Source organism: Armigeres subalbatus, chromosome 2, assembly GCF_024139115.2.
Source record: "Armigeres subalbatus isolate Guangzhou_Male chromosome 2, GZ_Asu_2, whole genome shotgun sequence".
NCBI lineage: Eukaryota > Metazoa > Arthropoda > Insecta > Diptera > Culicidae > Armigeres > Armigeres subalbatus.
The window spans coordinates 199,528,701-199,552,410 of record NC_085140.1 but is presented as its reverse complement, the minus strand read 5'-3'; the positions used below and the strand labels follow the sequence as shown (position 1 = coordinate 199,552,410).

General features: G+C 42.5%; 1 protein-coding gene across 1 annotated transcript in view; it reads right to left on the bottom strand.

Moving 5' to 3' along the window:
* LOC134211490 (uncharacterized) overlaps positions 1-23,710 on the bottom strand; it is a 709,859-nt gene that overhangs the window by 203,494 nt on the left and 482,655 nt on the right. The window contains exons 5-6 of the transcript XR_009979029.1: positions 2,261-2,772; positions 1,830-1,953 (exon numbers count right to left, since the gene is read on the bottom strand). The gene's annotated coding sequence lies outside the window, so the exon portion shown is untranslated. The remainder of the gene's footprint in view (positions 1-1,829; positions 1,954-2,260; positions 2,773-23,710) is intronic.

Sequence of the window (23,710 nt, the reverse complement as noted above, 5' to 3'; positions counted from 1 at the left end):
AAAGAAATGCCTACATTGGTAAAAACTTATTAGAAAAAATACTACTATTTTAGTCAAAATTTTTGAATTTCTTTATCTTCAAAAATCAGAATATAAGAATTGCTACCGACAAAGTTTTTAATTTGAAGATAGGTTCGATAAGTTATCTGTCCCGCTATTTGAAGAATTGCAGGAGAAGCAAAAACAAGCTCAGTAGAAAATAGTTGAAAAATTGATGAAAATTTCCCATTATGGTGCCGCAACTCGCTGTCGCGCCGGTTTTAATTATTCCCTTCAGCTGTTGTTAGGAATGCCCATCATGCTCCAAATTCATTATTTCTTGCAAACCATTGTTCAATTCACACGAGGCCCATCCGTATTCCGGGGGCTGAATTTTCAATGAGGATTGCCATGTCATCTGACTGGTTGATTACAATGCAAGGGTAGTGAAGGCAGAATTCCAGCGCGAGACTGAAGTTAGTCAGTCATTTCCCGACAGCTCCAACCGACAGCCGACAGTTCTTCATTCGGAACCATTCCGAGTAGGTATGCCGAGAGCCGTCACGCCGTTCACTCCAACTCAGCAGACAGGCAAGAAGGCAGCAGAAACACATGAATAAACTTTTCCACCAATTAATTAGTGAGGCTATTAGCATTTAAATAGAGGTATGGGCCTTTTGGGTTTTGTGTGCAAAAATTCCTGACTCGTGCTTATCGAAAACTTCCACTTGTTCCTAATGAATATTAGATGTTGAAAAATCAATCGGCATCCTGTGGCTCATTGAATTGAACAAAATTGAATGCCATAGCAAAGGGTAAAGGGATATTTAAGGACAATCCTCATGGAATCCAAATTTAAAAAGTAGGTTAGAACAACGACCCAAAATGCACCCCTTAAGCTTTATCGATGTTTTCACCAATATAAACAAGAATAACGAACCATTTCAACGTGTAGATGCAAAATTTATAAAACCAGCTACGTTTCACAATGGTCTCCTGATTCAAAACAATATGGTTTCCATGACTTTCTATCGCATTTAAAAATGTTTTGAAAATAGGCCTGGGGCAAAACGCCCGAATGGTGGTGTGCAATGACTCAATTGCATGTAAAATGGCGAACGCATGGTTGTTTGTTTTTTCCTTAATGGATTGAACTACAATCTTACGGGTGAGGTGGAAGAATCGCAAATCGTTAAATTTGAGTGAATGAGAAGGGATTTTGCTCATTTTTCTCAATTGAGCTCAATAATGGATAACTAAATATGAATGGCACACCACTCAATACGGAAACATCGCACAACGGTCATTTATATTAATAAATGTGATTTTCAGCTTTGCTGCGTCGCAGCATGCGAGAGATAATAAAACTAATAGCTGTGCGTTGTTTTCGTATTGAGTGAACTGACAATATTTGAAAATCTTGAACTATTTTGTACACTAGGTACTTGGTAATTCAAGTAGGTAAATACAGCACGTACCGCATACCGAACCGATACATCAACAAGCCATTTTATGCTCCACAATGGAACCACAATCACAAAACTGTTTCGTCCACATTTCGCCACGGACGAATAATGGAGTGCTTGTAGTTACATGGCATTGTGATCAAATAATTTATTGCACTTATGGTTATCCATCGGCATGTGCACTTGTCATCCATGAAACGACGACAGGAAGCATATTGGAACTTCCTCGCCCCGATGTTTTAGAACAGGGTGCTAATGACGTACATTGATTGGCCGTTCGGTCAGCCAGTCCAATCACATGAATCACATCACAAGGGACTGGACTGACCATATGCTACAAAGTAGGGACCTGATCGGATAAGCATAAGAACAAAGAAAACTCACCTGGCAATCAATGCAGCGACAGTTGTCGCTGAGAGTGCACTTGATTCCGAGCAGCTGGGCCGCCTCGTTGTACAGGTCCTTGGTGGATTTCTCTTCATGTTGGGATGGGCTGGATTTCCTCCTGCTGCTGTCAGAATGAAAAATTAATGCAGAGCTTAAACACTAAAATCAAAGCAAAGCACAAGGTACATTGGGGGCCGTACATAAATCACGCAAACAGACATTTTATTGGGTTTAAGCTTTTTTATATTATATTTATGTTAATAGATGCTTTATTTATTTAAACTCTGAGAAGCAAATCATGTGGAAAATGATACTCGACAGAATTGATTTCACGAAAAGATTCAAGCTAGAAACCATAGAGGAAATTTATCTGATTTGTTTGCCCTCTACGTGGTTTATGAACTGCCCCTTTGCCACATCGAACCTACCTTTGACATCGGCTGAAGATATCACTCCCGCTAATCCCAGTACTAGTGCTGTTACTCTGTTTGGTGCTGCCGCATCTGCCAGGGCTGGTCCTGTGTATTCGATCCTCGTCGAAGAGTTTCCATATTTTGGCGATTTTCGAGTTCGTTCGGCCGTTGCTGTAGTTTGTCGTTTGGTGATGCCGCTGGCCAGGCAGCTGGGGATGATGGTTGCTGGATCTGTACCTTATTAGATCGTTGGTTTCAACAAAGTTGTTGTTGGCAGTTGAATGGCTCGCATGGTTCTGGTTGAGGCTGGTGCAAATTGTGCTGCAGGTTCCACTGAAGCCACAGTTCTGGAGGGGATGGTAAAGAGGCTGTCGGTTGTGGGGGGAGATGCTGGCAATGTTGGAACTATTGCTGCCATTGTTGTTGCTGTTCGATTTACTACATGGCTGCATTTCGGCAGCTGTTCTATTATTCACTGTTAATGCTCTTCCAGCCGGTGAACCGAATAATTCTATCATGTCGAAATCCTGTAAAACAGAGAAGCGTACGGAGAGAGGAGATTGAATTTTTTTGTTTTCCACGTTAGGATACGTGATGCAGTGTTATAAATTTCAATAGCGTGAGCTGGGTTTAGCAAGGCGATGGGCTTTTAGGATTTTATGAACAGTTTTATGCATAACACACGGTGGTGTGCAACTGGGAATAGATAACAGAGATTTTGGGAATGTAATCAAGGCTCGCAGTTGCTTCAATTGCTGCAGTCATTTGATGTTGGTAGAATGCGAAATAGTTTCAAATATTTATATTGTGGTTTATTCACATAATATCATTAAATTTATTTGATTCACTTATGAAGAAATATATTGCAATCGGACAGTCATAAGGTATGGACGTCTTTTCAGTTCGGTCCGCACGGTGTTGAACTTAGTCTGTAGATTAAAAAAACACCTTAATAAAGATTAAAAAAAAAAGTTCGGTCCGCACCTCCAAAAGGCTAAACTGTAGAAATAGAAGATAAGTTTCATTATATAAAAATAACATTTAAAAAAAAAAACAAAAGAAATACTCATAACCTAAGATGAAGGGCCAGAAGGCTAAACACTTTAAATGTAAAAATGACTGTGAAAAACAAAAAGATTAAAATAAATGAATTTAAAGTTATAAAAAAAAAAGTTCGGTCCGCAATTTAAATTGTATATATATTTTTACCAGTAACTTTTGTTATGAAAACTCATATGTGAATATGTACGTTATGTGGAAGATATTGATTTGCAAAATGTATTGGAGGTAACCAGTTTCCCTTCGATGGGACTCGAACCCATGACCCTACAGTACGCTAGACTGGTGCTTTAACCAACTAAGCTACGAAGGACCTCCGTCGGCCTTCGCAACCTAGCGGCTACTGAACGAGCTCGAGATTCCCAAATTGGACGCATAGTCAAATCACTCGCAATTCATTTATCAAGCCAATTGCCTACGCAATGCGGTCGGGTCTGAGCTTGACGACCGACTGGCAAATAGTTACACAACCTCACTTGATCAGTACCGTTGCTGATGAAGAATGTGTATAGCCGCCAGACATTCTAAATACACACGCTCCTCTAATGTGGTCGTGTACCATACACATGTGGAAGTGTTGGTTTGAGAAATGGATTGCGAGTGATTTGACTATGCGTCCAATCTGGGAATCTCGAGCTCGTTCAGTAGCCGCTGGGTTGCGAAGGCCGACGGAGGTCCTTCGTAGCTTAGTTGGTTAAAACCACCAGTCTAGCGTACTGTAGGGTCATGGGTTCGAGTCCCATCGGAGGGAAAGTGGTTACCTCCAATACATTTTGCAAATCAATATCTTCCACATAACGTACATATTGACATATGAGTTTTCATAACATTGTAAATCAATTTTTTTATTATATCTTTTGTGCGTAAATAGTAAGTTTTTTATTCAGTACCTTATCTCCTATATAATAAAAATAAAATGGTCTGTGTTCGTATCCGCATAACTCGAAAACAGCTGGATGGATTCTCTTCATTCCTTTAGCAAACACGTTAGTTATCGTTTCCGACGGGTTTATATGATATTTCCTCATGCGAAAATTATGAGAAATGTTGAGTATATCACGGTGTGTCTATGGGGAAACATTATTTTTCAAATATCAGTATCTCTGAAACACCCACCACGTGAAAATAGATGCTCTCCTCTTTCATATAGTGGGTAAACTAAAATGTTCTATCGGGGGATCCAGAACAATTTTTATTTTTTTCACTATTTTTGGTGCAAATTCCATAGAAATCTCAAATGATAGCCGATTTAACCCCCCCCAAAAATGTATGGAAAAATGACCCCCGATAGAACATTTTAAAAATGCACCTACGTGAAAGAGGAAAACCTGTACTTTCGTGTAGTGAGTGTTTTAGAGATACTGATTTTTTGAAAATAAGCCTCTTCGGACAAACACACCGTGAGTAAATCGTAAAAAAACTAAAATTAAGATTAGTATGGGCAGTTTATAATGCGCAATTTCGCCTGCTATGCAGGACAACGTCTGCCGGGTCGACTAATCTTCTTATCTATATATATAAAAATGAAATGGTCTGTGTTCGTATCCGCATAACTCGAAAACGGCTGGATGGATTATCTTCATTCCTTCAGCAGATATGTTCGTTATCTTTCCCGACAGGTTTATATAATATTTCCTCATGCGAAAATCATAAGTAAGGTTGAGTAAATCATGAAAAACTAAAATTAAGAATCGTAAGGAAATTTCGCATGGGCAACAACACTTTCGCCTACTACGCAGAACAACGTCTGCCGGGTCGACTAGTCTATATAATAAAAATCAAATGGTCTGTGTTCGTATCCGCATAACTCGAAAACGGATGGATGGATTTTCTTCATTCCTTCAGGAGATATGTTTGTTATCATCTCCGACGGGTTTATATGATATTTCCTTATGCGAAAATCACGGTTAGATTGAGTAAATCTTGAGTAAACTAAATTTGAGATTCGTATGGGCATTTTGCATGAGTAGAACAGAACGCGTATTTTCGCCTACTATGCAGGACAACGTCTGCCGGGTCGACTAGTTCATAATAAATTAACATCGAACAAATTATGGCAAACTTGGAACTTTAATTCGAATATTGGACATTTACAATCAACACTACGAAACATTTTTTTTTGTTAAATATCTTGGCTGTGCATATGCACAGCATATGTTTCGAAATGGACAAATTGATATGAAATTTGCGAAAAAGAATCCACGTGTCTTGGAGGGACTCGAACCCTCAACCTCCTACTCTCTAGATAGGCGTGATAACCCCTACACAACAAGACCACTTAAAGGTCACGTTTGCGGAAAAGCCATCAGAATCCGAGTACCAACCTCCACCGCGGTTAGCTCTTTTTTTGCAAATTGAATATCTTTCGGATGCTTGATTTGTCCAATCATCACATGTGCTCTACTGTTGTGTATTCACAGCCAAGCGAGTGCACATTGTTTATTAAACGAGAGGATCGCACTCCATGCCCCCAGTAACTGTCTGGGCGGGACGGTATAGAATGCGAATTCAATCGCACTCTGCTGTGCCAAAGGCTTGCTTGGCTAAAGCATTTGATGAGTTTGATTGCCTTTTACGTAAACGGTCGCGTGTACTCAGACGACTAATGACGGTGAAAGACCGACACTTGATTACAATTAATTGCATATTATTCGGCAACTCGGCCGTACGAAAACCATTTTTTTGTTAAATATCTTGGCTGTGCATATGCACAGAATATGTTTCGAAATGGACAAATTGATATGAAATTTGCGAAAAAGAATCCACGTGTCTTGGAGGGACTCGAACCCTCAACCTTCTACTCTCTAGATAGGCGTGATAACCCCTACACAACAAGACCACTTAAAGGTCACGTTTGCTACGAAACTGTTGACTTTACAGTTGTTACCAAAAATGGTAACAATAAGCAAACCAACGGTCTCGAGATGCGGTAAACAAGTATTGTAATACTTTGCACGCAGTACAAAAAAAAAGTAAGACCAGAAAACCGCGTGTGGAAAAAGGATCGGAACGCCAGCGTTTGGTGTGATCCGCGTGAATTTAAAACGCGTTCTGGATATGCCCGACCTCCGGTGGATAATCCGGACGAAAGTATCAACGATATCCCTCAGTGACCGGACGTCTTCTTCTGATCGTCGGTTTAAAGCCTCTACGCGTCCAACCCTTGCCATCAGGCTGACAATCCAGACGGAATTATGGCCGCAACCCATCAGCAGCCGGCCGACTTCCAATCGCCACAAATGCTAGTAAGGGTCCATCCATCGTCATCCGACGGGCAATCCGGCTGGAAATATCCTCGCTACTCCGCCTTGGCAGGCCTGCAGAACCAAAGTCACGACGCGTCCAAGCCTCCTATGTTTCCGCGCTTTCCACCTTATCCGAATACGGACTCAACCGGGCTAATATAGCCGAACGCTACCAGGTAGCATGCAGACAAGATCAGAGTGTAAAATAATCGAACATTTTTGGTGAAGTCCATTTTCCTTCATTTTTCAGTTTACTTCCGACACATTCATAGTCGGCTCTGGATAGTCAATATTCAGTTGACTATTAGTCATTGAATATTTATGCACATTTTACAAATTGATAAATTATCTGAAATCTGAACACGTTTCAAATGAGTAAAATAATTTCTCACACAAAACTGAATCCGATTTTCATCCGCGAGGCACTTTCAACGGTAAACATTATTTTTTTCTGTACATAGTAAACACGCTCAGTGACAGTCGAATGAATGAGTTCGTGGAGTAGTCGTCTGACTATGTCATTCTATGTTTTGAATATTCATGCGATGTTTGTCAAAATTCGGACCGAAGTTGCTTCATGAAGATGAATATTTTAACCTCTGGACAAGATATGTCACAATTCATCGCATGCCAACAATGGGCCCCAAGGATCCGATTGGCCGCATTTTCACCCTAAAAACTAACCTTCTCGTCAAAATTTAAATAAAAACATGCTTTGAAATAGACTATCCAGTATTTCGCGCTTGATAATGGCGGCGTGAGTTACCCTCGATATGACATTCAAGAGGTAGAAAATATTTACATATTTTAGTCAATGTAGGCTTTGATTCATTAAAGCATACTGGCACTCACCGAAACAAACGTCAAGCACTTTTCTTAAGAATTATTTTCTGATTTTTCCTTTACAATTTACTGAATATTTATTTTAATTACTTTTATTTTGTTTTTAGGAGGTAAAAAACTACAACATTGTAGCGGGACAGTGAAAACTGCTGATGGGTTATCATCGGTGGACGTAATTCCTACTTTAATCAAATCTAGAACTATAATAAAACATAAAAATGCGCGTCATCGTTGGAGTGATTATCGACTAACTATTTTTATCCAAGGCAGGTGACCCTGGACTAACGATATTTACGATAGAGTCAAGCATTTCAACCCCTTCAAAAATGTATGGAGATTCTGAGATGTGTAAAATGTCTTGCAGTAACAAACATCACCCTGGGCCTCTCTTTGATTTTCAAAATGCTTTGAGTTGTAGTGCATTACAAATGTGAATATCCATTTTTGAGCTAGTTGTCCTCTACGGTCCTACAGCACTCTCCCTGATTTTTGTTTTCGTTTATCATTACATTGTTGGGTGGAACATTAGATCATGTCGAATTCGCCATGAAACTACTCCGATTACAAAGTGCTCATGGACCCCTATGAATAAAACGTTCAGCAGAAAACATGATGATTTCTTTTATTTGAACAAAAAGATGTTTTTAATAGTAGTGGACAGCTATACGAAATAGGTAGAGATGAAGCTTATGAGATTTGGAACGGATCATAAAGAAGTTTATTAAGGTTTTCATTGGTATATTTGCACAGCATGGTTCGCCAAGTGTGACGGACGGCAGCCCACCTTTAAATTTGTAGTTTTTAATCATTTTTTTTAAACAAGGGGTCATTGTAATGAAAAGCCCTCCATATCATCCTCAGAGCGCTGAAAATAGTAAGTTGATAATCACTCCAACGATGGCGCGCATTTGTCTGCCATATGTAGTGCTATACAACCCCACCGCTTTTTATTTCCTTACTATTCTTTATATTAGCTATCAGCAGTTTTCACCGTCCGCTACAACATGACGCACTGCATTACATCGTCTATATGTTTTGGTTTTTCCACACCTAAAACAAAATTAAAGTAATTCAGAAAAATGGAACGGAACAAAACTGAAAATTATTCTTAACAAAAATGCTTGACGTTTGGTTGTTTTTAAGAACTTCGATGAGTGTCAGTATTGTTTAATGAATCAAAGCCTATATTGATTGAAATATGAAAATATTTTCTACCTCTTGAATGTCAAATCGCGGCTCACGCCGCCATTATCGAGCGCAAAATACTGGATAAATATTCTGTTTCACTATATCCTTCCGCATGTTTGTTAACTCGTCATTGTAACGTCCGTTTCCGTATGGATAAGGTTCGTGTGTTCCCCTGAGCAATTTTCTAGCCGACCCTGAGAACCTCAAAATAGCAATGAGAGCTAGTTAGGAGGACTTGTGGACGTCCACTCCGCAGGCGTACGGACGCCGTCATATGAGAAAGTTACACAATGTCTCCACAGAATCTTAAAACATATTTAACCACAATTCGAAATCGCAGCACATAAGATAGAACATATAACATTTTTTATCTGCACTATTCAATAAATCATCCGAATATTATTTATTTATTCAGACTAAGGCCGAAGTGGCCTGTGCGGTATATAAGAGTCTTCTCCATTCGGCTCGGTCCATGGCTACACGTCGCCAACCACGCAGTCTACGGAGGGTCCGCAAGTCATCTTCCACCTGATCGATCCACCTTGCCCGCTGCGCACCTCGCCTTATTGTGCCCGTCGGATCGTTGTTGAGAGCCATTCTCACCGGGTTACTATCCGACATTCTGGCTACGTGCCCGGCCCACCGCAGTCGTCCGATTTTCGCGGTGTGAACGATGGATGGTTCTCCCAACAGCTGATGCAACTCGTGGTTCATTCGCCTCCTCCACGTACGTACGATTTCCAGCCACTATGCGTCTCCGAATTTCTCTGCTGGTGTCATTTTCGGCAGTCACCAGTGAGCCCAAGTACACAAATTCTTCTACCACCTCGATTTCGTCACCACCGATGCAAACTCGCGGTGGGTGGCTCACATTGTCTTCTCTTGAACCTCTTCCTATCATGTACTTCGTCTTCGACGTGTTGATGACTAGTCCGATCCGCTTAGCTTCCCTCTTCAGTCTGATGTAGGCTTCCTCCATCTTATCAAAGTTACGTGCCATAATATCTATGTGTAAGACTTTCTTTTAGTTCGGACACCTTATTGTCCTCCTCCAGGGCTTTGTCCTGGGACTCAGGGCCAATAGTTATCTAAAGCTCCAAAAAGAATTGGGTTCCCTTGATGTTATGCGGAAGGACTTCCCTCAAACTAAAAACCAAGGTGAATTAATCGAAAAAAAGGACGGAAGACTAAACAGGGCTGAGCTCGTAAATTAATAAAAACGTGAGCAGTATGTTCAGTTCAATTATTCATTTTAATGAAAAAGGATTTACGGGGAAATGATAAGGATACAATCGTTTACACACCTCTCAAGAATAATAGCTTCATTGTTGTCCGTGCTGGATTGCACCGGGTGGCATCGTGTCGCGAAACGGGCGGGTCCCGTGGCATAACCTTCGACGCATCATCTCGATCCTCTTCAAACCTGGACCGGCGTGGGCGATCACGGTGGATCCTTCTATGCTCCGCCAGTGGAGTGGCGAAAACGGCTCCTCTGAAGTCGAACGGGATGGTGGTAATCGTCCCTCTGTCGGATGGATGGCGCACCGGGGCTTTACGTCTTCCGAGATTATAGCACTCACTCTCCAAGATCCGCCGGTTCCTTGCACTTCTTCTTCTACCGTTCTTCTTCTACCGGACGAATCCGATGCAGGAAGCACAGGATGAACGAAATCCTCCAGGACACTCTTCGTAGCACTACCGGGCAAATTGAAACACGCGTTCACAGGCGTTCACTACTTTTAAGGAAAAAAGGAATCGACAGATTAAAAAAAACCACCACTTTTTAGGTTCAAGGCGTTCACCTAATAGAGAGCGATGCAGTCGCTGACAGTCCCTTTTAAGGGGTTCCTCCTTCCTGGTATAGGATTTATTCCCGACAGTCGTAGTCAACTGTGGCGGTTATGTGTAACGTTGTGGGATAGGTAAAGGAGGGGTGTTCAAAGGCATTGGGCATAATTTATTCTCGGTATAACTTTTGGTTCATATTCGTTTGATTTTCAGTTCGTTCTTATTTCTAGCTCATCGAATTCATTGTTTTTTTTTTTTGATTATATAATAATGTCAATAGCAACAGCAATAGTAATAATAATTTGTGAATAGTAATAGCAGTAATAACAAATAAAAGAACAGGGAATACCAAAACTACTGTACAAAATATTTACAAATGCAAATGTAGCCGAAGTAAGAGGTTACATTCATCCCCCTCTCCATAAAAAAAAACCTTGTTTTTTTTTTGAAAGAATGGGAAAGGATTTAAGGATCTCTGTGGCCCTCCTCTTGTTGAGTGTTGTTTGATTTAATGGGATGATTTTTCCGTGTAAAGGAGCTCTGTCCCTAAAAATCACATAACATTTAATAATAGAGACTGTCCACAGAGGGGACTTATTCGTGGCCCTCCTCTTGTTGAGCGTTATTTCATTTTGCGAGAAGTTTTTTTTTCTTTGAACTCTATCGCAAAATGATGTAACACTCAATAATAGAGACTGTCCACTGAAAGGTTTTGAATACTGGACTTAAACGTGGCCCTCCTCTTGTTGAGCGTTCTTAAATTTCGCGAAATGGTTTTACCCTGAAAAGGGACTCTGTATCGCGAAATCATGAAACACTCAATAATAGAGACTGTCCGCTGAAAGGATTTTAATACGGGACTTAAACGTGGCCCTCCTCTTGTTGAGCGTTTTTCAATTTTGCGAAACGATTTTTCCGTGAAGAGGAGCTCTGTTTTGCAAAATTGCTAAACATTCAACAATAGAGACTGTCCGCTGAAAGGATTATAATACGGGACTTAAACGTGGCCCTCCTCTTATTGAGCGTTCTTCAATTTTGCGAAACGATTTTTCCGTGAAGAGGAGCTCTGTTTCGCAAAATTGCTAAACATTCAACAATAGAGACTGTCCACTCAGGTCAGGTCAGGAGTCAATCATATTTTCACCCAGGATAACCAAGTCACAGTAATTCCTTTTCAGTTGTAGGAGCTTCTTATCTGGAAAAGTGATTTTTTCTCTTGGAGAGAGCTCTTCTTTTCGAGATTAGTATTCTCCGTCCAAGATCGAGAAAAAACTGGGAGAAGTTAGATTGCACGATTCTGGATCGATTTGAAGAAGTGAAACTGCGAAAAAAGAATTACCCTTATCCCGTTTGCTGCTTCTTCGAATCGTAACAAAATAGGGGATGCTAATTCTCATACAGTGGCTCTCTATCCCTACTATTTCATTTATAATTTGGAGCAATGATTGATCGCAAAAATGGAGGCTCTTTTCCTTCAAATTACGTGAAATAGTACCGCGAGCCTGACCACTGTATCCTGCATATCATTGATGGAAATAACGTGAAAAATACTGAGTTGTATCAGAATAGTGAATCAGAACGGGTGGCCTTCAGGAATTTAGTGGTCGTCAGAATAAATATGTTGTGAAACTTCCCTTCGCTACTCAATCTTCAGAAATAATTATCCTTAAATTTTTAACAACTTGATAACTTACTTCTAAAACTTAGTTTACTAATAGAAGAGAAAGAAACATCTGGTAATCTCTTCCTTTGCGCTCAATTGTCACCAAAAATCAATTCGGAATAGAAGATACTCATGCATCCACTCATTCATACCCCCCACCATTCATTCCAATTCTTCAATACATTCGTCTCACTCACACATTTGCTTGGTTCATAAAGCTGGTACACCAAAACAACTATTTCATTCATACATTATTAAATACATACATTCATTATTATTATTAAATAGCTATTCAAGGGTACCTTTAACATAAATTTATTGAAATAGTCTATAGCGATTTCACAGTAGACGTTTATCGAACTTATCGATGAAAATCCGCCACCTGGGGAGGCGTTACTATAATTTGCAAATATTCCCCTTAGTTCGACCCTGGGATCTCTCGAGATTGTAAACAAGGGGAATAAGAAAAAGAAGAACATAAAGATGAGGAGGAGGAAACAAAATCAACAAACTTGGCTCTGACGACGACACCGGCAAGGCATGTTTACTGTTAAGTGTACGGTCTTTTCAGAAATTGTCTTTTCGGGGAAATCAGGAAGCAGCTACAGTGAAAGAGAGGAAGAACGAAGTTCCTTATGATTCCGTTGTTTTAGTGTCACCCGGGCTTCAAGTGAATAGCTGGCCAGACCCCTAAGTTTTTCCCACTTAGGTCTTCCAGCTCGTAGGAAGACGAGCCAATTTTTGCCTTCACTTTGCAGGGTAAATACTGCCGCCCAAGTTTTGCATTGTAGTTTTCGACGGCCGAAGAGTGCTTCATATTCCTTCGGTAGACGAGTTGCCCTACCAAAAGGATTTAGCAAAAGTGCGGTTTCGCAAATTATAGCGATTTCGAGACACGTCGTGGGATTTTTCCAGGTTCTTAAGAACGATTTCATGAATCTTGGAGAATAATTGCTTACGCCTTTCCTCCTTTTCTGCCATAGATAGCTCTTCGCCGTGGCGAGAAAGACGATGAACGGATCCCTGTTCCGCTAGCTCTTGTCCGTGGGTGATAAAGTACGGGGTAAATCCAGTGGTTGAATGGACACTGGTATTTAACATCAACTCTATCTCCGGGATCTTCGTATCCCATACGCGTTGGTCTTGCTGGACGTACGTGCGTATTGCCGCATTAATTGTCCTATTAACACGTTCGACAGGATTCGATTGTGAATGATATCGGGAGTTCAACCAGTGTGTGATTTTGAAGCGCTCTAAAAGTCCTTTAAACTCCTTCGAAACGAAGGGGCTGCCGTTGTCTGTGATGATGATTTCAGGGACAGAATTCTTATAGAACCACTGATTCTTCAAAGTCACACACATGGTTGAACTCTCGAGCTTCTTCACTGGATGAATCATGACCCATTTGGAGAAATAGTCGCAAATGACCAGAATGTGCTGGTTTCCCTTACGGCTACGCGGCAACGGACCCACAAAGTCCATAGAAATGATCTGCCACGGCCGGGACGCACAGCGCATCTTTCCCATTTCTGGAGTAGTCTGGACATAAGAAGGCTTCACTTCCTTGCAGGTGGGGCAAGCCTGTATGTAGGCTCGAATGTCTTTAGCCATTTTCGGCCAGTAATAGCGCTGTTGTATTCGAGCTAGGGTTTTATCGAACCCTGGATGAAACTGGTCATCATGAGCCTGTCTCAAAGCATCGGGAACTTCGCCTGTTGAAAGGACCTCCTTCCACTCAAATCGAGAGTCGAACGGTACGTTTTTGGCAGTTATAAATTTGTATAATCTGCCGTTCTCGACCTTGAAATCGACGAAATCGTCTGGGCGACAGCTGACCTTTTCCATAAGAGAAGTGTACCACGCTGAGGCTGCTGAATCTTGGACTACAGCAATACTTCGTGACAGTGCATCCGGCACGACATTGTCTTTGCCCTTTCGATGGACCACTGTCATGTCGAATTGCTGAAAGTCCAAGCTCCAACGGCTGCAACGGGAACCAACTTTCCACTTCGTCTTGAGAATGTGGGTCAGTGCCGATGAGTCCGTCACCAAGGTGAAGTGATACCCCTCAATATACCCCCGGAACGCTTCGATTGAGAGCAGGGCTGCAAGGGCTTCTTTCTCAGCAGCGTGATAGTTCTTCTGAGGAGTGGTGAGCTTCCGGGAAAAATAAGATATAACCCGCTCACCATCCTCTTGCTGCTGAGTTAGTATCCCGGCTACAGCTACATCGCTCGCATCTGTCTGGATAACAAACTCCCGAGAAAAATCAGGGCTTCCCAGAATCGGTGCCGAGATAAGCTGCGCTTTTAGGCCACAGAATGCCCTCTCTGCGGCTTCGTTCCAGCCGATAATCTTAGTCTTAGTTTTTAAGAGGTCCGACAGGGGCCCGCACGTCTCACTAAAGTTTGGGATGAACCGCCGGTAATAATTCGCCATTCCTAGGAATCTCCTGAGTTTGGTAATCGTGTTCGGCCTTTCCTATTCGACAATTGGCCGTCTTTTGTCCGGCTTTCCCAGAAGGCCTTCCCAACTCAGACGCTATCCTAGGAAGGGAATTTCAGGTACCCCAAACTGAGACTTTTCGAGGTTTATCATGAGGTTGGCTTTGTTTAGCCTGCGCGCAATTTCGCGAAGTAACTGGACGTGATGCTCGAATGTCTCCGTCACCAAAACTATGTCGTCGAGGTAAACGAAGACATACGGTTCCAATACACCATGGCCAAGAACCTGGTCCATCAGTCGAGCCAGAGTGGCAGGGCTGTTGACCAGGCCAAAAGGCATTCTGGTGTATTGGAACAACCCCTTACCTTGCACGCTAAAGGCCGTGTACCTTCGCGAGGACTTTTCCAATGGTATCTGCAGGAAAGCCTCAGACAAATCGATTGTCGATAGATACTTTGCCTTTGGTAGTTGGCCTAATATTCGACAGGGGTGCGGCAAGGGGTAAGCATCACGTACAGTTCGCTCATTAATCTTGCGCGCATCTAAACAAAGCCGAACCTTATGTGGTTTGACAACTGGTACGCAGTTTAGGGACCAGTCAGAGTTGCTTGGCTCGATAATGCCCGCGTCGAGCAGCCTCTGCAACTCAGCTGCCACTAAACCTTGCGTTTTAGGAGACATAACGTACGGAAACTGTCTAACCGGAGGCTTTGCCGCCATTCTTCGCAAATTTCTATTTTATGCTCCGCCAGTGGTGTGGTAGAAAGTCTCCCTGGGCGAGCAGGTATGAACAGCTGTTTGATAGCTTCTATCGTTTGCTGCTCAGAAGTTGTCAGCACAGATGCGGAAGGCAGTTGCTTAGGAATTGCGTTTTCTCTGTCATCCTCAACTATGGCGCAATCGGTAATTGTCGGCTGAATGTGGAAAGTTTTCCAGAAGTCCATGCCGCAAATACAATTGATCGCTAAATTGGGATGACCAGAGTCAGAACGACCTTTGTAACGCCGTTCCATGAAAACGGTAAGAAAACTTGTCCTCGTACACTCAGCGATTCACCACTTGCCGTGCGTAAGTTTATGGGTTCTCGGAGCTGAAATATTCGCTTCGGTTTGAGGGCGTGGTAAATCGAATCGTTGATCAGTGTAAGGTTACTTCCACTGTCCAGAAGGGCACGGAAGTTTACTCCATACACCTTCACGGAAGTATACGGCCGGTTATCATTAGGTAGCGGATATGAAATGCTATACGAAACCGGAGCTCCCGGATAAAGATTTTCCGTAGCTGGTTCGAAGTATGAAGAAGGGTTTACGCCTGAGAGTTTGGATTCAGCGAGCGGCGGTTTTGGCTCGCTGCTAAGGCGTTTTTTATGCAGAATGGGCAATTATTCGACGGATAACCTCTAAAACCACAGTTTTCACAAAGGACACCTTTAGGAAGTATGCATCGGTCCATCTGATGTCCAAACTTGCCACAATTGAAGCAATGTCTGCGGGACAGTGGTTGATGGTGCTCGATCATTTCTTCCAACGTGGTGGGTGTTCGCGCGGACCCACGAGAAGAGGTTGTTCCGAACTGGGAACTTCTTTGATTCGGATGAGATAGTGTAGATTTGGAATTACCGTTGCTTTTTGAAAGCGATTGTTGCAACAGGGACGGCTTGATTGGATTTTCCTTAGATAAGTCTTTCTTCAGCTTCGTGCTGGGTTCAGGACTTTCAACAACGTTCACTGACTTATCTGGTCCAAAACCTTTTGGTAGACAGAGAAGTTTACCGCATCTATTTTCTGACCTGCGGATACTAGGGTCGGAAGATCAGCAATGGGAAGGAAATTCAGCTGCTTCTTGTAGTCTATGCGCATGTTCTGCAATAGAATTTGCACCTTTTCGAAGTCTGGCAGTGGAGTGCTCATGGTTCCGAAAAGCTCCTCCATGCTGTGGTAATACTGTAAGAAAGTTTCATTTCGAGACTGACGGCGTTGATAAACTTTCATTTTATCAGGGTGTCTAAGTCAGGATGCATGAATGTTTTTCTAAGTTCCAGAACCAAATGCTGCCAGCTCCCCAAACGACCCGAAGTACGCATGGTCATGTACCATTGCAGAGCAGGCCCTTTGAAAAGATGGATAGCTGATTCGAATAGCTCAACATCCGAAACGTGCTCAGCAACCGCCATAGCGTGAACCATTCCTAAGAATTGGTTTAATTTCAAACCTTGATCCTCTCCGTCGTACTTGGAGATCGTCCATTTGGATACAGGTAGGCTATGGCGCACCTGATTACCTGGAACGAATGGATTGAAAGTAGCAAATGAAGGGTTCGCGCAGGGGTTTGAACTCGGAACCGAGGTTCCTGTGAACAGATTGGACGGCTGTCCATAACTGATAGCAGGATTGCCAGTCCAAGGATTGGAAGTCGTTGCGTTGTTAAACACTGAGGCACTTTGCCAAGGGTTTGTGACTGGCACACTTCCGATTGTTGGAATTCCTTGCCACGGATTGGCAGTACTTGTAGCGTTGACCGCCGAAGCTCCCGCATTATGGAGGTGGTGTTGCCACGAAGAAGAAAACGCAGGCAGCGAGGTGGAATAATTTTGAGGAAGCGAAAAAGTAACACTAGTGACTGGCCTTGAAACCCCAACAGATGGGATCTGCGAGTGTCCTAAAGAAGCTGAATGCGGAGGCTGGTTAGAAAAACCTAATGGGAACTCGCTTCGTGCATTAGCCAAAGACTGCTGGATCCCACATGGAACCTCAGACTCCTTTTGTTGAGACTCCTTCTCGCGCAGCTGATCCCTGCTAACCAGCTCCGCCTCAAGCTCTTTGACACGAGCTAGCAAAGAACGCACGAAATCACTATTTTCAAACTGAGAACTCGAAGGAATATTCTCCGGATGTCTAGCTTCTGCTTCTGAACCTCCTGTCGCTAGGTTTGGTGAAGGCTGAGCTGAGCGATCACCATCAGAACGGAACAGATCTACCAGCGTCTGATCTTCCAAATTATTCCCATTACCCGTTTCGGACTCCGCAGGTCGAGAATAGTAGTATTTCGATAATAGCTTAACAACGTCAATAAGCATCGCCTTCAAAAAGCTTTCTGCTTCCCCAGCATCCCCAACGTTATTCACCAAAAGTACAATTCGATGACCAAAATGCAATAACTTTGATTGTCCTCTCACCTTCAAATGTTTATCATTCTGCTGAAGACCCGCAGAAATCTCGTCGTAATATCGTCGACATGACAAAATGGTTTCCTCCCAATTTACCTCGAGTTGCGCTTCTACTGACTTATTGCTTTCCCGTTCACTTTTCAAAAGATCCCTAAGGCATCTTCGCCTTCTGGTGTATGTGGGGTCATCTCGAATTACAATTGAGCGAATGTCTAGCTCAAATTCCAATTCATCGGGAGCTAAATGATCTACCCTCAAACTATGGTACCCTTCAAGAACCTTATTGGATGCTTGTGTGTATTCTCCAAGTGCTTCAGCCATTTCTCTTGTGCGTGTATATAAATTTATGAAAAAACTAGAAAATACCAAATAAAACTAAATCGAAGCTAAAAACAATTTTAAAATAATTTTTTTTAAAAATATTTAACAAAATTTACAAAAGTGCAGAAACTACAAGAAAAATTATAGCAAAAAGTGACTATTTTCTATTCACGTGTGGATAATTTTATCAAAAAAAAGCTGCACGCTCAAAGCCACTTTCGCAGAAAGAGCGAAAATTAATTAAAAACTTATCTAAATAATAGAAACTATACATGAGAAAAAAAAAGAAAGAAACAATGAAAAATTTAATGCGAAAAATAATAGAACCTATCAAGATTCAATGTAATAAAACTAAGATGAAAGTTTGCTACTAAATGTTCATTAAACTCTACTATTTAAACTAATTATCTAAAAGCACTATCAAGAACAAAAGGCTAAATTTCTGACGATGATTAGCAAGAAGAATCAATTAAAATTAGCGTTTATCATCATTCGAACAATTCCTTTTGAATAATCACTTTCACTGATGCTAACACTATTCTGATCACATCCCATTCACGATTGAAAATAACAATTGGAACAAAGGATACCAATTCCTCCCGGAGCACGATTGAAAAGGGTTCCACTTTTGAGTCAAAATGGAAACATTTTCTTTAATTTTACGTTGAGCGCCATTTGTAAGACTTTCTTTTAGTTCGGACACCTTATTGTCCTCCTCCAAGGCTTTGTCCTGGGACTCTGGGCCAATAGTTATCTAAAGCTCCAAAAGAATTGGGTTCCCTTGATGTTATGCGGAAGGACTTCCTCAAACTAAAAACCAAGGTGAATTAATCGAAAAAAAGGACGGAAGACTAAACAGGGCTGAGCTCGTAAATTAATAAAAACGTGAGCAGTATGTTCAGTTCAATTATTCATTTTAATGAAAAAGGATTTACGGGGAAATGATAAGGATACAATCGTTTACACACCTCTCAAGAATAATAGCTTCATTGTTGTCCGTGCTGGATTGCACCGGGTGGCATCGTGTCGCGAAACGGGCGGGTCCCGTGGCATAACCTTCGACGCATCATCTCGATCCTCTTCAAACCTGGACCGGCGTGGGCGATCACGGTGGATCCTTCTATGCTCCGCCAGTGGAGTGGCGAAAACGGCTCCTCTGAAGTCGAACGGGATGGTGGTAATCGTCCCTCTGTCGGATGGATGGCGCACCGGGGCTTTACGTCTTCCGAGATTATAGCACTCACTCTCCAAGATCCGCCGGTTCCTTGCACTTCTTCTTCTACCGTTCTTCTTCTACCGGACGAATCCGATGCAGGAAGCACAGGATGAACGAAATCCTCCAGGACACTCTTCGTAGCACTACCGGGCAAATTGAAACACGCGTTCACAGGCGTTCACTACTTTTAAGGAAAAAAGGAATCGACAGATTAAAAAAAACCACCACTTATTAGGTTCACGGCGTTCACCTAATAGAGAGCGATGCAGTCGCTGACAGTCCCTTTAAGGGTTCCTCCTTCCTGGTATAGGATTTATTCCCGACAGTCGTAGTCAACTGTGGCGGTTATGTGTAACGTGGTGGGATAGGTAAAGGAGGGTGTTCAAAGGCATTGGGAATAATTTATTCTCGGTATAACTTTTGGTTCATATTCGTTTGATTTTCAGTTCGTTCTTATTTCTAGCTCATCGAATTCATTGTTTTTTTTTTATTATATAATAATGTCAATAGCAACAGCAATAGTAATAATAATTTGTGAATAGTAATAGCAGTAATAACAAATAAAAAAAACAGGGAATACCAAAACTACTGTACAAAATATTTACAAATGCAAATGTAGCCGAAGTAAGAGGTTACATATGTCGTCGGCGAAGCCAAATAGCTGGACGGACTTATTGAAAATTGTACCATTGTATTCCCTGCTCTTCGTATTACCCCTTCCAAAGCGATGTTGAATAGCAAACACGAAAGACCATCACCTTGCCGTAATCCTCTGCGGGTTTCGAAGGGACTCGAGAATGCCCCTGCAACTCGAACTACGCACATCACCCGATCCATCGTCGCTTTGATCAACCGTGTCAGTTTATCCGGAATTCCGTATTCGTGCATTAGCTGCCATAGCTGGTCCCGATCGATTGCATCATATGCGGCTTTGAATTCCATGAATAGATGATGTGTGGGCACGTTGTATTCGCGGCATTTCTGCAGTACTTGGCTAATGGCTAACACATGGTCCGTGGTGGAGCGTTCGCCCATAAAACCCGCCTTTTACTGCCCCACGAACTCCCTTGCAATTGGTGCTAGTAGACGGCATACAATTTGGGAGAGTACCTTGTAGGCGGCGTTCAGCAATGTGATTGCGCGGTAGTTGCTACAATCCAGCTTATCCTCTTTTTTGTAGATGGGGCACACGACACCTTCCATCCACTCCTGCGGCAAAACTTCCTCCTCCCAAATCTTGGTAATTACCCAGTGCAGCGCTCAGCCAGTGCCTCACCACCGTGTTGAATTAGTTCTCCTGGTAGTTGGTCAACCCCAGGGGCTTTGTTGTTTTTCAGCCGGCCAATCTCCTCCTGGATTTCCTGGAGATCCGGAGACGGTAAAATTATGTCTTACGCGTGTTCTCCCAGGTCCATCACCATACCGCCATCTTCGTCTACAACATCGCCATTCAGGTGTTCTTCGTAGTGCTGCCGCCACCTTTGGATCACCTCACGCTTGTTCGTAAGAAGGTTCCCGTTTATGTCCTTACACATATCAGGCTGTAGCACGTGGCCCTTACGTAAACGGTTTAACTTCTCATAGAATATTTGTGTGTTATTAGCGCGGTACAGTTGTTCCGTCTCTTTACGGTCTCGATCTTCCTGCTGGCGCTTTTTCCTCCGGAAAATCGAGTTTTGTCTTTTCCGCACCCGTTTATATCGTGCCTCGTTCGCCCACGTGCGGTGTTGCAGCAATCTCGCCCATGCTGCATTCTTCTCTTCCACTAACTGCTCACATTCGCCGTCATACCAGTCGTTTCTATGATCCGGGGGCACCGTGTCAAGTGCAGCGGTTGCGGTGCTACCAATGGCGGATCGAATATCTCTTCAGCCATCTTCAAGAGACGCTGCGCCTAGCTGCTCTTCCGTTGGGAGTGCCATTTCCAGCTGCTGCGCGTATTCTTGGGCTAGTCTACCGTCTTGTAGCCGCCCAATGTTAAGCTTCAACTTGACTTCAACTTCGTGTTGTATACCGTCGAGAGTTTCGAGCGCAGGCATACTGCAACGAGGTAGTGGTCGGATTCAATATTTGCACTGCGGAAAGTGCGGACGTTCTTGATGTCGGAGAAGAATTTACCGTCGATTAGAACGTGGTCGATTTGGTTTTCCGTTTCTTGGTTAGGTGATCTCCATGTGGCCTTGTGGATATTTTTGCGGGGAAAGAAGGTGCTTCGGACAACCATTCCGCGGGAAGCTGCGAAGTTTATGCCTTCCTGCACATGTCACCGATGACGATTTTGACGTCGCGCAGTGGACATCCATCGTATACCTGCTCCAGCTGTGCGTAGAACGCTTCTTTCTCGTCGTCGGGTCTCCCTTCGTGTGGGCAATGCACGTTGATAATGCTATAGTTGAAAAAACGGCCTTTAATCCTCAGCTTGCACATCCTAGCGTTGATTGGCTGCCACCCAATCACACGATGGCGCATCTTTCTCAGCACTATGAAGCCGGTTCCCAGCTCGTTGGTGGTGCCACAGCTTTGGTAGAAGGTAGCCGCTCGATGACCGCTTTTCCACACTTTCTGTCCTGTCCAGCAGATTTCCTGCAGCGCTACGACGTCGATGTAATTCATCGTAGATCATCCTGTCGCAACCTGCGAAACCTAGCGACTTGCAGTTCCATATTCCAAGCTTCCAATCGTGACCCTTTATTCGACGCCTAGGCCGTTGCCGATTATATCGAGTCGCAATATCTCTTATATTGTTCCTGTCTCGTCGAAGGGCCGTCGTGTCAGGGCTGTTTAGTGTCCCACCTAACACCAGGACTTGGGCTTGTGCGCTTTGAGCGGCACACGGTCGCTTTGGTGGGGCCTACTTGCGGATACATGCAGCTTTTTATAGGAATTTAACACGCCCACTGTCAAACCCCACCACTACCTAGGCAAGCCCACAACTCGCAGATGGCCTGGGAAGGGATCGTTAAGCCCTTGAACATAGTCCCTGCTGCCCGCAAAATCATCCAAATATGAGGGTTCTGATTCTTGGTTGACCCTAAGTGAGGAAAAATAGAAGTATGGATCGCGCTTGCTGTGTATTATAAAAAAATTAAACAATCAAAAATATTGGAGGACTTTCCATGGAAATGCTCAAAATTTTCTTACAAAAAGTTTTCCTTATACAGGCCGGACTCGATTATCCGGAGGCCCGATTAACCGGAGGCTCGATTATCCGGAGTAATATCCCAAGTAGCACAAGTCAAGTGAAACTGGTTGCAGCAACCTAGTTGTGACTGAATCCGGTCACATATAAGTTACTGTGATCTTTGTGCAACATGTGTGCTACTCGGGTATTTTTACCCATCTCACAAAAATATAAATATGTATCATCAGTGTGTATCCGTAACATATACAATATGTGCAAGACACCTAGTAATGATAGCACCGACAAACCGACGGGCCTCTCTGATTCCAAAATTGGCAAAAAAAAATACAATCGTTTTACTCCGAGTGTAGTAACTCGTTCTGTCATTACTGACATTAACGTTCATTTGATAGAAAAAGAAAAAGCAAAATGCGCGCAATCCACCAGCTGGTCGACGTAAATATTATATGCACGTTTCAAACAATCTACACAGCGATGAAGATAAAAATAACCAAGTAATAGAAAATCTTTTTCGATGCTTAAATCAACATTTAAGTCTTTAGGATCATTACACACATTTTTGAAAGTCGAATGTTTTTCATTTGGCTAACGAATCCTATCATAAAACTCTTGATATTTATAATATCGAATATTGATTATTATGTGGAACCTGATGAAATAAACTAAAGAGTGCATGACCAAGTTTGCCCGCGCATTTGTGAGAGCTGTTGTGTAAACCATCGCACAGATGGAGCTAGGTAATGAAAGGAGAGTAATTGCCAAGAAATTTGAAGAACTCTATATGGGAATGCACGTCGGTTTGTCGGTGATGATAGTGCCTTTCTCGCTTTCCTAAGGGACTGTTCACAAATTACGTAACGGTTTAGGGGAAGGGAGGAAGTCAGATCAAGCGATACGGTCCGTACAAAAAAGTTAAACCTTCCATAAAAAAGGGTTGTGAGAGGGAGAGTGGTGCATCAAAATTATCAAATTCATCATTACGAATTTTATGAAAGAACCCTAAGGAAACGGAAATCAAGAACATTCATAAAAATGGCCAATTTATGAATTTCAATTCAAAGCACCGATATTTTTTTAAGCATTCGTACAGCTGAGTACAGCTTTGACTTTATGACTCATGCTACCAAATGGTCCTCCGGAATATCCAGAATGGGTTTGTTCACAAATTAAGTAACGCTAAATTTGACGATTTTGAACCTCCATCGTCCCCCTCGTAACACTTTTTGTATGGAAGGTTAAATTGGTTTGTATGAATCGTAACGCACGGTATGACCGGCTGCATCTCCTTCCAGCGTTTCGTAATTTATGAACAGCCTCAATGTTTATATGAAAAAATGGTTATTTCTCCAACGGTGGTCCATGTATAGATTCAAACACTGGAACTGGTGT